At 43.0% G+C, this 13,714-nt stretch overlaps 1 long non-coding RNA gene across 6 annotated transcripts in view; it reads right to left on the reverse strand.

Moving 5' to 3' along the window:
- Positions 1 to 519: 519 nt before the first annotated feature.
- LOC135091001 (uncharacterized) overlaps positions 520 to 13,714 on the reverse strand; it is a 227,504-nt gene continuing 214,309 nt past the window's right edge. For 5 of the 6 annotated variants that reach the window (XR_010262236.1, XR_010262235.1, XR_010262239.1 and 2 more), the window contains 2 exons: positions 10,878 to 11,007; positions 5,129 to 5,555 (listed from right to left, as the gene is read on the reverse strand). This is a non-coding gene — a long non-coding RNA (uncharacterized LOC135091001). Of the gene's footprint in view, positions 1,390 to 5,128; positions 5,556 to 10,877; positions 11,008 to 13,714 lie in introns of those variants that run through there. The other variant, XR_010262238.1, reaches the window with a different exon arrangement.

Here is a 13,714-nt window from a genome sequence, read left to right on the forward strand (position 1 = left end):
ACCCCGAAACCGATGTACATAGGTTACTCAACCTCCAACACCTTGACTACCTCACTGCTGCTGCTACATCACATCTAGTTAATTTAGTTGAATGCTATATTAACATGCTATTAACGTATAATACAAAAATTGCATCAACATGGTCTCACTATACACAAGATTGACCAATAATTCTTCTAATTGTATCAGAATAGAAAAGTACTTCGTCTGTCGCTGGTCCTATATCCAATTAATTGACCTATATTGAGTTCTGTAGAAATCTGTAGAAATTGCTTATATACTAAAAAAAAACTAGCATACCAATAATGATCAAGCTTGTAGGCAAGTTCACAGCTGCTTCGGTTCAGAACGCTGTAATCTACGCTGGCGAACTAGTAGTACGCAATTATATTACCAATTTGAGTTTGATTATAGTTAAGGTTCGCTGTCTACTCGGCATGGTACTTAATTAGCGCCAGTACATTGTTCGTTCAAACACCTTCTCTCCCTCTCCTTTGCCCCCGCCTCCATTTTCCTCTCCTTTGCCCCGCCTCCATTTTCTTCTCCCCCATCCCCTCATACATACACTACCACCACAACGGCGCTCCCACGAAGACCATTTAATATACTGCAAATCTGTAAAGACGACAAGGAGTTACAAGTAAATCGGGCGAGGCTCTTCCAACCCATACGTGTTAAACAAGCTCCTACCCTACGTGATAAAATTGTTACACTGCTACACCATCACTAACCAGCAGCACTAAACCCTATCGCTGCACACCTACTTCAATCTGCGGTGGCTGCTTTACCCTTCACGATCTCACTGCACACGCTCTATTCTGGATTTAGAACTAATTGCACTAATTATACCCACTTAGTTTTTCTTTATGTCCTATTGCTGAAGGATTCTCGCTAATGTCCCTCATCACTTATTCCACGGGTTCTGGTAAAAGAATCTGTAAAACCTTTGCCTCTGTCTAAGTAGTGCACATGCTTTAGTATCTTTACAATTCAATATTCCCTCGACTACCTTATTCCCTGGACTACCTTAATGTACACTAATCCACTTCGTCACACTACACAATTACGCAACGTCTCTCCCTTGCTTGATTTACTCCACGTTAAGTCTCGCCAAGCAAAATTCAGATCACACGTTCCCTTCCCTTGGCTACTTACTTTACTGCACACTCAGTAATCTTACCCCTCAAAATCCTCACTGCCTTAACACGCTGCACTAGTAGTAATATACACTGACCCATTAACACTTACCTGGTCTGTAAAGAAGACGGAGAAAGACGAGGAGAGACTGATTGCCAGGGAGTCACGAGGAGAAGAGACCTGACTACACCAGTGTGGGTCTGACTTAAGCTTCGTTTCTGCCCACGCGCGGTTCACTCACCCACCGTCCACCTCAACCAAAGCAGTGAACCACTTATAGATGATATTACGATTCTGATCCCAATGGCGATTAGTTAGATTTTCATATATGCAGCATTATTTGTAAGCTCTTCACATTTGATATGCTTAATAAAAGTTTCGTGCTACAAACTAATTGTTCCTCCATTTAATTAATCCTCGTAATTCCTCATTATCTTCTAATCCTCCACCTCTTCTTCCACTAACTCTCCTTTCCACAATTACAGGATTACAGCTTAAATACCTAAATACCACTAAAACTCAGGCTGGCGCTCTTCCTACCAGCTCTGAAAACACGGAGAAAAATTTAAAGAAAACGAGAAGGTAAATGATTAATCTACTCCGCTAACGGTGGAAGAATAATGAAGGCGGAAAATCTCAGAGCAGCGAACGTCTTTCACGAGGCAGTCATTATATAGACGGATGCGAGAGGCGGCGGGGGAGGCGAGGACTTGCAGGACGGTCCGTTAGGTGAAGCAAAAGCGACGAGTACGAGGAGGAGAAGAAGGATGAAGAAAAACAGCGAAGAAAGAACGAAAATAGTGCGAGTGATAATATAAGGTAGAAAAAAAAAAATGACGCCGAGAAAAATGATAACAGATTTAGACGAGGACGAGAAGAATGAGGAAAACAGGAATTAGGAAAGAACGATATGGAAAAGGAAAAGCAGGATGAGAACGAGGGAGAAAGAAAAAAACATAAAAAAACATGGACTTGTACTCGTGGAAAGAGGAACAAAAAGGAGACGAAAAAGAAAACGAGAATAAGATGTTAATGAGCATATAAGGAAGAAAACGAGGAAAACAGGTGACGAGGAGGAGGAATTAAAGTAAAACGAGGATGAAAGGAAGAAGAAAGGAAAGGAAAGATGAAGAGACGTTAAAAAAGACTAAAGGAAAACGAAGCGAGATCTGTGTGAGAAAGAGGATATGAGAGAGGGAAAAATGGGAAAACTAAGAGTAAGTACCAACAGGAAAGGGAGAGAACAACAGAGCGGCTGTCCATTTAAACGCTCTCTTTCGTATACTTAAGGTTGTTGGAGCTCATTTCCAGAGAGAGAGAGAGAGAATCAAACTGCCTCACTCAGCTACACACATCAATCATTTCTCGCTATTAATCACGATCATAAACTCTTCTACTTGCAATCGATGAACAAAAGATAGTCGCTCAGTCACACAAGAGACCAATCAATGGGAAAACACACACACACACACACACGCACACACACACACACAAAGAATCCATCAAAGTTCAGAGCGGACTAAATATCACTTTACCTGTAACAAGGAGCGATAATTACAGATAGTTTTAGATTCATTTGATACCAATCACTTACTTTCCTGGAAAATCGGTGGGGGAATTAAAGGATTATCGCTACTCCAAACAACCCTTTTTTCCTCCAATTCCAGGTGCTGAAATAATAATCTCCCACGGTTCTCATCACCCACCCCTCCTCCCCTAGGCTTGACCTCTCCCTCTCTCGTGCCAGGAAAGAGGGAGAAGGAGGAGGAGGAGGGTGAGAAGAAAGGGAGGGAGAGGGAAGAGAGTGGAAACCTTCTACCTGACAAAACTGACCACTGAGAACGGTTTCCTTCTCTCTTTCCCTGCCTCTCTCCAACCTCCTTTCCCACTGTTTTCCTCCCACCGGTTTTACCTCCCCCTCCCCTTCCTCCTCCCCCTCCCGTCAATTGTTTCCCTTCCTCCCTCCTGCGGGCATCTTCTCACCTCTCTGTGTCTGTCTTTCCTCAACCCTCCTTCTTTCCCCTCCCTTCAAGTTTACCTCCTTTACAAGTTATCAATAAGTTTTCAACCACATAAAGTTTCCTCCTTGCATTCCTGTCCTTGTCTTTCTCTTGCTCCTTCTCCTATTCTCTCTCTCTCTCTCTCTCTCTCTCTCTCTCTCTCTCTCTCTCTCTCTCTCTCTCTCTCTCTCTCTCTCTCTCTCTCTCTCTCTCTCTCTCTCTCTCTCTCTCTCTTTATTCACTCACCCCGCGCTGCGTGTTAACATATTAGATTTACATGTTTCACTAATGTTTTTATTTTTTTCTTTATCAGTCTTGTACACATTCTCTCTCTCTCTCTCTCTCTCTCTCTCTCTCTCTCTCTCTCTCTCTCTCTCTCTCTCTCTCTCTCTCTCTCTCTCTCTCTCTCTCTCTCTCTCTCTCAAGTTTCCACTCTCCCTGTTTCCCTCTAACCACATACTCGGCCTCTTTCCACAAACACAACCTCTCCCCCTCTTCCTCTCTTTCCCTCTCTCCCTCTCCCTCTCCCCCTGACCTTCTGGCTCCAACTGACCTCAGAAGACCTCGTGTCCTCTCGTACTGAAAGATGGGACCAGATTATTAACAGACTACCACATCAGCGGCTCCACCATGTCCTTTTCTTCAGTCACAAGACAAGATTCCTTCGTCTTTAATACTTGGAAAAATTAAAAAAATATGAGTTATAGATTTAAAGTTATAATTACGCTAATCGCTGACTGGTGATTCTGGTGGTGATGGTGGTGGTAGTGGAAATGTGTGTGTGTGTGTGTGTGTGTGTGTGTGTGTGTGTGTGTGTGTGTGTGTGTGTAACCTGTTCATTGTCATTAGCGTACAAATGACTTATTTAAGTATGGTGAAGGTCATTTATCTTGAGTGTATCCTTTATCTTACTTAACTCAATTTTTTTTTTTTTCTTAACTATATATAACTCAACCTTTCATATATTCTCTCTCTCTCTCTCTCTCTCTCTCTCTCTCTCTCTCTCTCTCTCTCTCTCTCTCTCTCTCTCTCTCTCTCTCTCTCTCTCTCTCTCTCTCTCTCTCTCTCTCATTCATTTTTTCTCAGTTTTTTTTTCACGCACCTTCTGTTCCTCTTCCACCTTTCTTCTTTTCTTCTTTATTTTCCAGTTCGTCCTTCACGCTTCTATATTTTCTCTTTCCCGTTCTCTCTCCCTCATCTCTTGCGTATCTTCCCTCCCTTTCGTGATTTCCATGCACCACTGCAACCTTCCTCTCCACTTTCCACATGTTCCTCTTGTAACACTTCTTTTCCTTTCTTCTCTTCCTCCTCTTCCTTCTCCACCTCCTCGTCCACTACTCTATTAGCCACCTGACACTGCCGAGCCGCCGACCAACCGACTGGACCGACACCTCGACCAATTAGTTCCTTCGACAACCCAACATACATTTTACTTAAGGCGTTTGTGTTAGGTGACAGTTTTCATTTGTCGGCCTCAAGACCACCAAAGGGCCAAAGGGGCGAGAGGAAGGGAGAGTTACAGGGAATGGAAAGAGTGTAGGGAGGGAAAGAAGGGGAGGTGGTTGGGTGGTTGGGGAGGGGGGGAAAAAAACAGTTACGAGGGAAGGAAGGTTGGAGAGCTAATTAGTATAGACGATCTTGTTTACATTCGATTATATGAAGACGGAGGTGGGCGGCCATTTTAGTAGGCCAGTAAACGGTGATTATCATGTTTCTCTAAGATTATGGCGTGAGGAAATGACCCTCTACGCTAATTAGAGAGAGAGAGAGAGAGAGAGAGAGAGAGAGAGAGAGAGAGAGAGAGAGAGAGAGAGAGAGAGAGAGAGAGAGAGAGAGAGAGAGATGCCCGTACTAAGTAGATGGACCAGGAACAAAAAATACACATAAGCAGGACAGATAAATAAATAAATAAATAAATAAACAAATAGTAAAAAAAAAAAACATTCGGATGCTGCTGCTGAAAAAATAAAGGACAGATGTTTGTTACCGAGGCAAGAAGGTTCCTTTATTATGCATCATCTCCTCGACATGATGAATAAATATGTAAGCTTTCACTACCCAACGAGAGACAACAAATCAGGAAATGCTGCAACACAAAATCCCAACACGCGCACACAACACCTTACGCTCTGAACAGTTTCCACAGTGATGCATTTGAATTACCGCAAAAAGTCAAGCACACGAGTCAGCTGCACGGACAAGCTCCAATTCTTGATCCTATTTTGTTGACTTTTCATCTTTCCCGAAGTGACAATTCAGCTTTTTCCTCAATAGCGAGTCTTACCTGACAAATTTTCTCTTTAAGGAAGTTTGATCATGTTCTTCCGCCCTTAAGTAACCTCTTCTCCGCACTGCTGACTCGCTGACTGGCTCACTTGCTCTGCTGCTGACACGCGCTGACTTCTCGCAACGTCGCCTCTGGAATCGAAGGAAAGAAAAAAAAGCATAATAACTTTAAACTTTACACTAACTCATATTACGCCCGCATCAAAATACAGATTCAAATGTTGCTCGAACTTCGCGGAAAACCGAGTCGCGTCCATGAAGTGCTGACGACTCTGTATCTATGAGGAGGGAAAGATTCGAGAGTTCTGGAGAAATTTCCGCCTCTGCTTGGATATACTCGTACCTCAGGGGAAATATGGCGGCAGGGAGACGGTGAGCAATGACTCCTGAATGCATTTAGCGAGAGTTGTGACCAAGATGAACGAGGGCTTTCAGACAGGCTCGCTATTGAGTTTTGACCGCAAGACCATAAGTGAAATACTGGGAGAGACCGGGAGAGACCAGAGGGGCGGCGGGCGCACGGCAGACCAGCAGAGAAGCAGACCACGCCGCCGCAACCGCCAGTCTTCCAAACCTCCCTCTTTTCTTCTCTCTTATTTCATAATTTAATGCTTGTCTCGGTAATTGTTCTCGTCTTACCTAGTGTTTACTTACTTCCTTCCTCCCGCGGGCTTCTGTTTTTCCTCACTTTTAAATGTTTTCTGCTGGTGTTCCCCTTGCCTTGCCTGTCTTTGTCTTGCTGTCTGGTATTCTGGCATTTTCATTCTAGATTCCTTGGTGTCTATTTGCTAACTTTTCTCATTCTTTCTTCTGATTCTTCCTTACTTTAATCCGACTACATAATTGCTTTATTTTCGTGTTCTTTCTTGTTGTCTCTTTGTATTTCTTATATTCACACGTGTTTGCTGGTTCTTCTGCTTCTCGCTTTCTATTTTTTTTTCTTTCATTCGGTTTTCATTCAAGTCTTATTCACATTTATTCAGCTTTCAGTATCCGCGCATCTTGTTTCTCTGTATTTATTGTATTCAGAGACTTCTACTCGCGTTTCTCGTGTATTTATTTAGTAATTCCCGATACTTCCCTGTCACTTCAATAACTTACCATGATTTTACCGTGTTATTCCCCCTCCTTTCTTTCCGCGGCAAATCCCTCCACACACCCGCCCTGGAGCACACCACCCCATTACCCCCTTACACAACACTCCACTACCCTTAACCACCGCCAGAAACTTTCCTCCACTTTCCAAACCCGAAAAACTCAGACACACAGGAACACCGCAGCACCACCACGCCCCTCCACCGCTCCCCACCACTCCCATCCATTCCCCGGTACTCTGACCCTTCCCCCAGCACACTAATACTCGTCCCTTACACCCCATCCATTCCCGTAGCACCCCAGTAGCTCTCCCCCACCCCATTTGTCGTGGTCACTGCCTAAATCCTAGTGTCAGGCGTGAAATGGTCAAGCGATTGCGCCCCGCTTCTCCTCGCCCTCCATATAAAGGGGTCTGGGCACACACAACCACATGCATTCCCTCCCTTTGTTTATTAGAGCCAGAGAAGGAAAAATAGGCGGAAAAGGGAGAATGAGGGAGGGAGAAAGAGGGACGGAGGAATAATACTGATACGCATACATATGTAGACGTGAAAGAACAGGTTGGAATGCAAAAGTTACGTGAGAAAAAGGATCTAGGTACACACACACGCGCTTGCTCTCCCTCTCTCTCACACACATAGGCCGATTGGTAAAATTACTGTAGAGAGGAATGGAAATGTACGAGGAGACAGCATTTTGTATTCTGACGTGAAATTGAACGCAGGAGTAAGTAGAAATACATGAAACAGGAAATATATATATACAATAAAAGGGCAAACTTAGAATGGATAAATGTGATAAATATATAATCGAAGTAAAAAGAAATACACAGAAAAAAACAAACAAAAAAAAACACGAAAAAGACACGAAAAGAAAATGGTTCAAGATGAAAAGTGAGACAGAAATAATACAAGTCTAACAGTAACTTACTGATAAATACACACACACACACACACACACACACACACACACACACAAATACAGCAAACTCTCTCTCTCTCTCTCTCTCTCTCTCTCTCTCTCTCTCTCTCTGTCCAATGCATACGTACATACATACATACATATATCGTGACATGTTCCAATATATATTTCCCGAGTTCATTTTCCTTTCATGTTTCAGAGTCGAAACTAAAAAACAGGTCTTCCTTTTACTTCACTTCCATATGTATGAGATGAAAAGCACCGGGTAGAAAGACCGGCCGTGAATGGCGCAGCGGACCACCAATGAGAATTTTTTATCTGCATTGCCGCCAGCTTGGAACCAATGAAGAGGCGCAATGATGACTGCAGCCTGGGAGAGAGAGAGAGAGAGAGAGAGAGAGAGAGAGAGAGAGAGAGAGAGAGAGAGAGAGAGAGAGAGAGAGAGAGAGAGAGAGAGAGAGAGAGAGAGTTACAGACAGACAAACACACAGAGATAGACAGACAGACAGACAGAGAGAAATAGGCAAACAGACAGACAAATAGACAGACAAACAGATAAGCAGATAGACAGACAGGAAGGTCACGGTGAGAGAAACATACAAGTAGTTAAAAGCGAGGAATAAATGAAAGAGAATACATACATATATAAATAAAAAAAAAAAACACACACAGCAAGGGAGCAGAAATTCATAGCAATAAAAAATAAGGGAGGGAAAGAAAAAAGCAACACCAACCCAACTTTTTTTCCCTTTATTCTCATAGACTACGAATGAAGAAACCATCGTATTAAGCTAGTTTTCCTCTTTCTCCTTTCCCTTTTTCTCTCTCTTTCTCTCTCTCCTACCCTTTCACTACCTTCCCCCTCCCATTCCCCCCTACCCCTCCCTCTCCCCAGCACGGACCCTTCCTCTCCCCACTTTCGCATACTCCAATCCGAGCAGCGCGCCTCCCCTACTCCTGTCCGTCCTTTTGCATGTAAATGACCCCCTGATGGATTCCCTTCGCTCCGTCTGTTTCTCACATTCCCCTATAATGAGAGAGAGAGAGAGAGAGAGAGAGAGAGAGAGAGAGAGAGAGAGAGAGAGAGAGAGAGAGAGAGAGAGAGATCAGACATACAGACAGAAAGAGACAGAGACAAAGAGAGGGACTTATATAGACAGATAAATGCAAACAGATATATAGACAGGAAAAGGCTCATGTTTGTAAACAGAATGACATATAGACAAACAGACAGACACAAGTAGAAGGGCAGAAAAAAATAGACATATGAGATAGACAAACAAAGGAAAGGACGGACAAAAAGACAGGAAAACAGAGGAAAAAACAGCTAACAATACAGAAAGATAAAATGACAGAGATAGTTTCCCAATGATGGTCTACACTCCCCCACACCCCTCCACACACACACACACACACACACACACACACACACTATAACACTCCTTACCCCCAGCCTCCCTTATGATGTGTCTCTTGTGCAGTAAAACTATACTGTAAACATGAAAAATCCAATTAAATCAGCCACATAATCTCTGACATCAAATAAAACCCCGCCCTTCGTCCTCTTCCCCTCACGTTCCCGCTCTTCCCAGGTGAAAAAAAATGCCACCTAGTTATTTTTTTCCAGGTAACCGTCGATTTCCACATGACCTGCATTTTTTTTATATGGAATTTTTTTTTTTTTCGCCCATAGCACAAGTATTGCATTTGATTGCAGTGATTACAGCGTTCAGTTAATTGTAATTATTTTTTAATACGAGACGAGTAATGTCGGCGCGGCGGCGGCAGCGAGGCGGCTAATGAGCGGCGGCATTTTCACAGGAAGTGGCTGGCGGGACTCACAATAGATGACGTTATTTACAATTTACGTCGATACGGAGCGCGGCTGATGGAGTCATTTTCAATTCCCTCTCGCAATCGTAGACAAAGGATCGTGTTATTTCCTGCTCACGGGAAACATTTATGCGCAGTATTTCACCGCTAAGGAACGACGCGGGTCCAGCTTCATTACTGCCAACCACGAATTACTTACTGCCCGACAAAACGTTTCGCAAATAGGAGAGGGAGAAAAAGCTCGTTTACCTTCCCTTACATCCTGACGCTTTACAGAACAAATATATAGTATGTATTAACTCTACCCCAAGTCATTTCCGAGAATAAAAATGCGCATACATAAAACAGGAATCACACACCCGCACCTGCTCACTGCACACCACCCCGACACATCACGCTGGACAAAACAATAAGATATCTTGGTATACACACGAGCGTTTCCTCCTCGCACCGAGCACACCAGGAATACTGCACGTCGCTACACACTGACACACAAAATACGTCGTTCCCTCCACCTATCTGAGCCTCACACCTCCGCACTTCCTTCTCCGCACGCCACCTAGACGCGCACACACATTTCCCAGCGAACTACATCTCGTTACACGCACGACACTCGAATATTTTATCCCTGTGCGCCTCCGTCGTCCTCCCCGCCAGGCCCATTGTTCCCAGGCTCACCCCGGGGCTTGAGCGTCGACTAAGCTCGTCCTCGACACGCTTAGGCAAACCTCTCACTCGAGAGCGACAATGGGACGGAGACAAAGTCATTTCAGGCAAGATTATTATGGAACCAGATTAGGAGAGCAAGTCCACCCGCCTTCATTTGAACCGCACGGCTTGCTTCTCTTCTCCCTACTTCACCGGCGAGAGAGAAAGAAAGAGAGAGAGAGAGAGAGAGAGAGAGAGAGAGAGAGAGAGAGAGAGAGAGAGAGAGAGAGAGAGAGAGAGAGAGAGAGAGAGAGAATTATTCACTGGAGGGACAAACGTGCATATGAGAACAGGTAATGATAAAAGTGCTGTGGAACTTAATTATACAAGGACCTTGTCTTGTCTTTTTGATGAGGACAAGACTCGGGGGATTGTTGGAGTCTTATTTATTCATGGTCGCGATAGGAATAATAATAATAATAATAATAATAATAATAATAATAATAATAATAATAATAATAATAATAATAACAATAATAATAATAATAATAATAACAATAATAATAATAATAATAATAATAATAATAATAATAATAATGATGATGATGATAATAATAGTAGTAGCCGCAGCAGTAGCAGTAGCAGAAGTAATAGTGTGTGTTTTCTCCCAGCTGTCTCTATCTATATATATCTTTCTTCTTTACAGCACTTAAGTAAACAACAAACACTCCAACAAACAGTGAAGTCACTCCCCTTCCTTCTCAGCCTCCAAGAAGTCCCCTGTTCCCCGCCTTGTCCTCAACACACCAACGCCTCTCTCTTCCTCCCTTCCTTCTTCATTCCCTTCCTCCATCTCCTTCCTCTGCTTCATCTATCGCTGTCTACACGAAACTCTTACACCCTCGCCCTCTCTCCCTCTCTCCCTCTCGGCCTGAGCTCGCTGCCCAACACACTCACTTGTAAAGTTTGCTGGAGACACTGTGCTGTCGCCACGTCATGTGAAGCGGTGCGTGAGTGAGCGCTCGGGCGTGACAAGATCAAAGCTCCTTCAGAGACTAACAAGGAAGTCTGGGCGAAGCTGGAACTCCTGTAAGTGAAATAAAATTGATGTTTGCAACTCGTGATTACTTGTTCAGCTTCTAGGAAAATGAACACGCAAGAGAGGGTAGGTGAAAAAGAAAAATACATAAAAAAATAAAATAAACAGAAGGAAACTTGTAATGCTTTGTTGCGGAAAATGATGAGTGGAATGTTTATTGTCTGAGGGCGTGTCTGTGTGTCTGTGTCGTGTTGTTTTGAGTGTGACCTGTTTAATTTTGGTAACAATGAAAGTTCGTAACAGTAAAATATGTGTATGCTTCTAAAAATATACTACCATCCACCTCACCCCACACACACACACACACACACACACACACACACACACACACACACATACGTAAGCCATCCTTCTTCACAGCTCCTCTATTCTTGACACCTCAGGAAAAATGCAATCATCATTAATGGTTTCGCTAAATATCTTGGAGAATTTGTCTTCATCAGAGGACGTGCAGCAGAGTGACTCCCGCACCTCTCCTGCTCAGCAAACACTAAATCTCCTTAAAGGTGCTTGTGTTGTCTAAGTGAACAATTAATGTGCAAGCTAAACAAGGAGGAAATACTGGTGATGGTAATACTGGAGTAAAAGGAGCAACTTACGCAAATTAATGACTGACTTGTATAAACGCTACATTCTTGATTTTTCTTTCCCTCATCTTATGTATTCTGCATTTTACATATACATTATGAAATTAAGTCTAGTAATCTGGAGAAGAGTGAACATGAGGGAAAAATTACAGTACCATTACATTCTTTATTTATTTTTTGGGTGATCTGGTATTCAGTGTTGTCCATTTAACATTACGTGTGAGGGACTGCTACGTTTCTATTTGTTTCTATTCGTCTGAGGTGAAATGCAGGAATAGGAAACCTGTATACTGTAACTGGATGACTGAATAAATAACTTAAACACTTCAATCTTCACTTCAAATTCCTCATCTTGTGCTCAGTGTCCAACATTTAACACCCGCTGAAGGAAAACATGAGGTTACTTAAACTAACTAACCTTACATATCAACATCTTACTAACTTAATAGAAAATTTATAAGAGAACAAGAAACACTCCACTCTTCCTTTCCATCTCTCCTAATGGCCTGCGTTGAACTACAGATCTCCACCATCTACAGCTCTCACCTGCCTGGGTCTCGCTGCCTCACCTGTACATCAGCTACAATACAGACTCATCTTTTATGCAAATCGGACAAAAGGAAAAGCCCAATGCGTGATGAGTCCCAGCCGGTGGAGAATGACAGCAGCCTTTTCACTTGGCATTAACCCCTTTCAAGGTCATGTTTGCTTTGCTCCGTGGAAGAGGAAGAGACAGAAAGAGAGACAGAAAGTGAGAAGAGAGAGAGAAGATACAAGAGAAAGAAATGTATCAAAAGGAGGGTGAAAAGAGAGGAGAGAAGAGGAAGAATGCATTAAAATGGAAAGAAAGGAGAGAGAAGAGAGGGAGTAAAAGAGATGTTGATGAAGTTTGTGTATTTACAGCGATCTCGGAGACAGGAAAAGATGGAGGGTGAGATGGAAAGAAAGGAAAAAAAAGGAGTGAGACGAGAACTGAAAAGAGAGGAAGAGAGAATAAAAGAGGGACGAAGATTAAGTCTATACATAAGAGAAAAAGAAATGCAAGGTGAAAAGAAAGGAAAGGAAAGAAGGAAGGTGGGATGAAAATAGAATTAGTGTTTATATTGCTAAGGAAGAGAAAGGGATGGAAAGTGAGATTATAAGATAAGGAAGGGGAGAAAGGAAAGAAAGAAAGGAGAGATGCAGTTAGTGTACAGTACTTGAATTACTAAAGGAGAGAGAAAGAGAAGAAAGATGAGAAGGAAGAAAACGAGAAGAGGAGAGGAGAGATGAGACAAGGAAGGCCACAAGATACAAGAGGAGAGAAAGAAAAGAAATGAAGATGAATTAAATGTAAGAGAAATACACGTTTATTTTGTTAATACTCTACTACCTTAAGACAAAGTAAGGTCGTCCCGCTGCCCTTGACGAAGAAAATAAACAAAACTGACTCGCAGAAAAGTAATTATGAAAGTAAATATTTGTATTGGCATTGCACCAAAACTTAAGAGGTGTTTTCCAACTTTTATGTCACGTGAGAGAGAGAGAGAGAGAGAGAGAGAGAGAGAGAGAGAGAGAGAGAGAGAGAGAGAGAGAGAGAGAGAGAGAGAGAGAGAGAGACGGGGGAGAAGGATAAGTATGTTTTACGTCATTTCTATATTTCTGTAAATTTAAGTTTTTGTCACGATTTTAGTCACCCTCATTACCCGTTTTTTACTACTTAATTCTCTCTCTCTCTCTCTCTCTCTCTCTCTCTCTCTCTCTCTCTCTCTCTCTCTCTCTCTCTCTCTCTCTCTCTCTCATCAAGTTATAATTCGGCGCCCCTTGAGCCGCGCCGCTCCTTCACGGGCCAAATCAAGAGTGGCGTGGCCGCGTCCAGTCACGCGCCGCCCCGCCTGGAGGGTCCAAAGGCTGCCTCGCTAACGTCATTAATAATTCCAAAACTAATTATCGGCTTGTAATAAAATTTCGTGGGAATCGTTAAAGTTTTTGAGATTCAGGAAACGAGCTGATGACCTGACCTGAACGATGACCCTTGAGTCGTGACCCCAAGTCAATTAGAGACTTAAATGATGACTTATGATGACTTAAGGTTATGGAGACTCACTCATCCGCTCAGAGTCTCAGGC

The sequence above is a fragment of the Scylla paramamosain genome, chromosome 36, assembly GCF_035594125.1.
Source record: "Scylla paramamosain isolate STU-SP2022 chromosome 36, ASM3559412v1, whole genome shotgun sequence".
In the NCBI taxonomy this organism is placed as follows: Eukaryota; Metazoa; Arthropoda; class Malacostraca; order Decapoda; family Portunidae; genus Scylla; species Scylla paramamosain.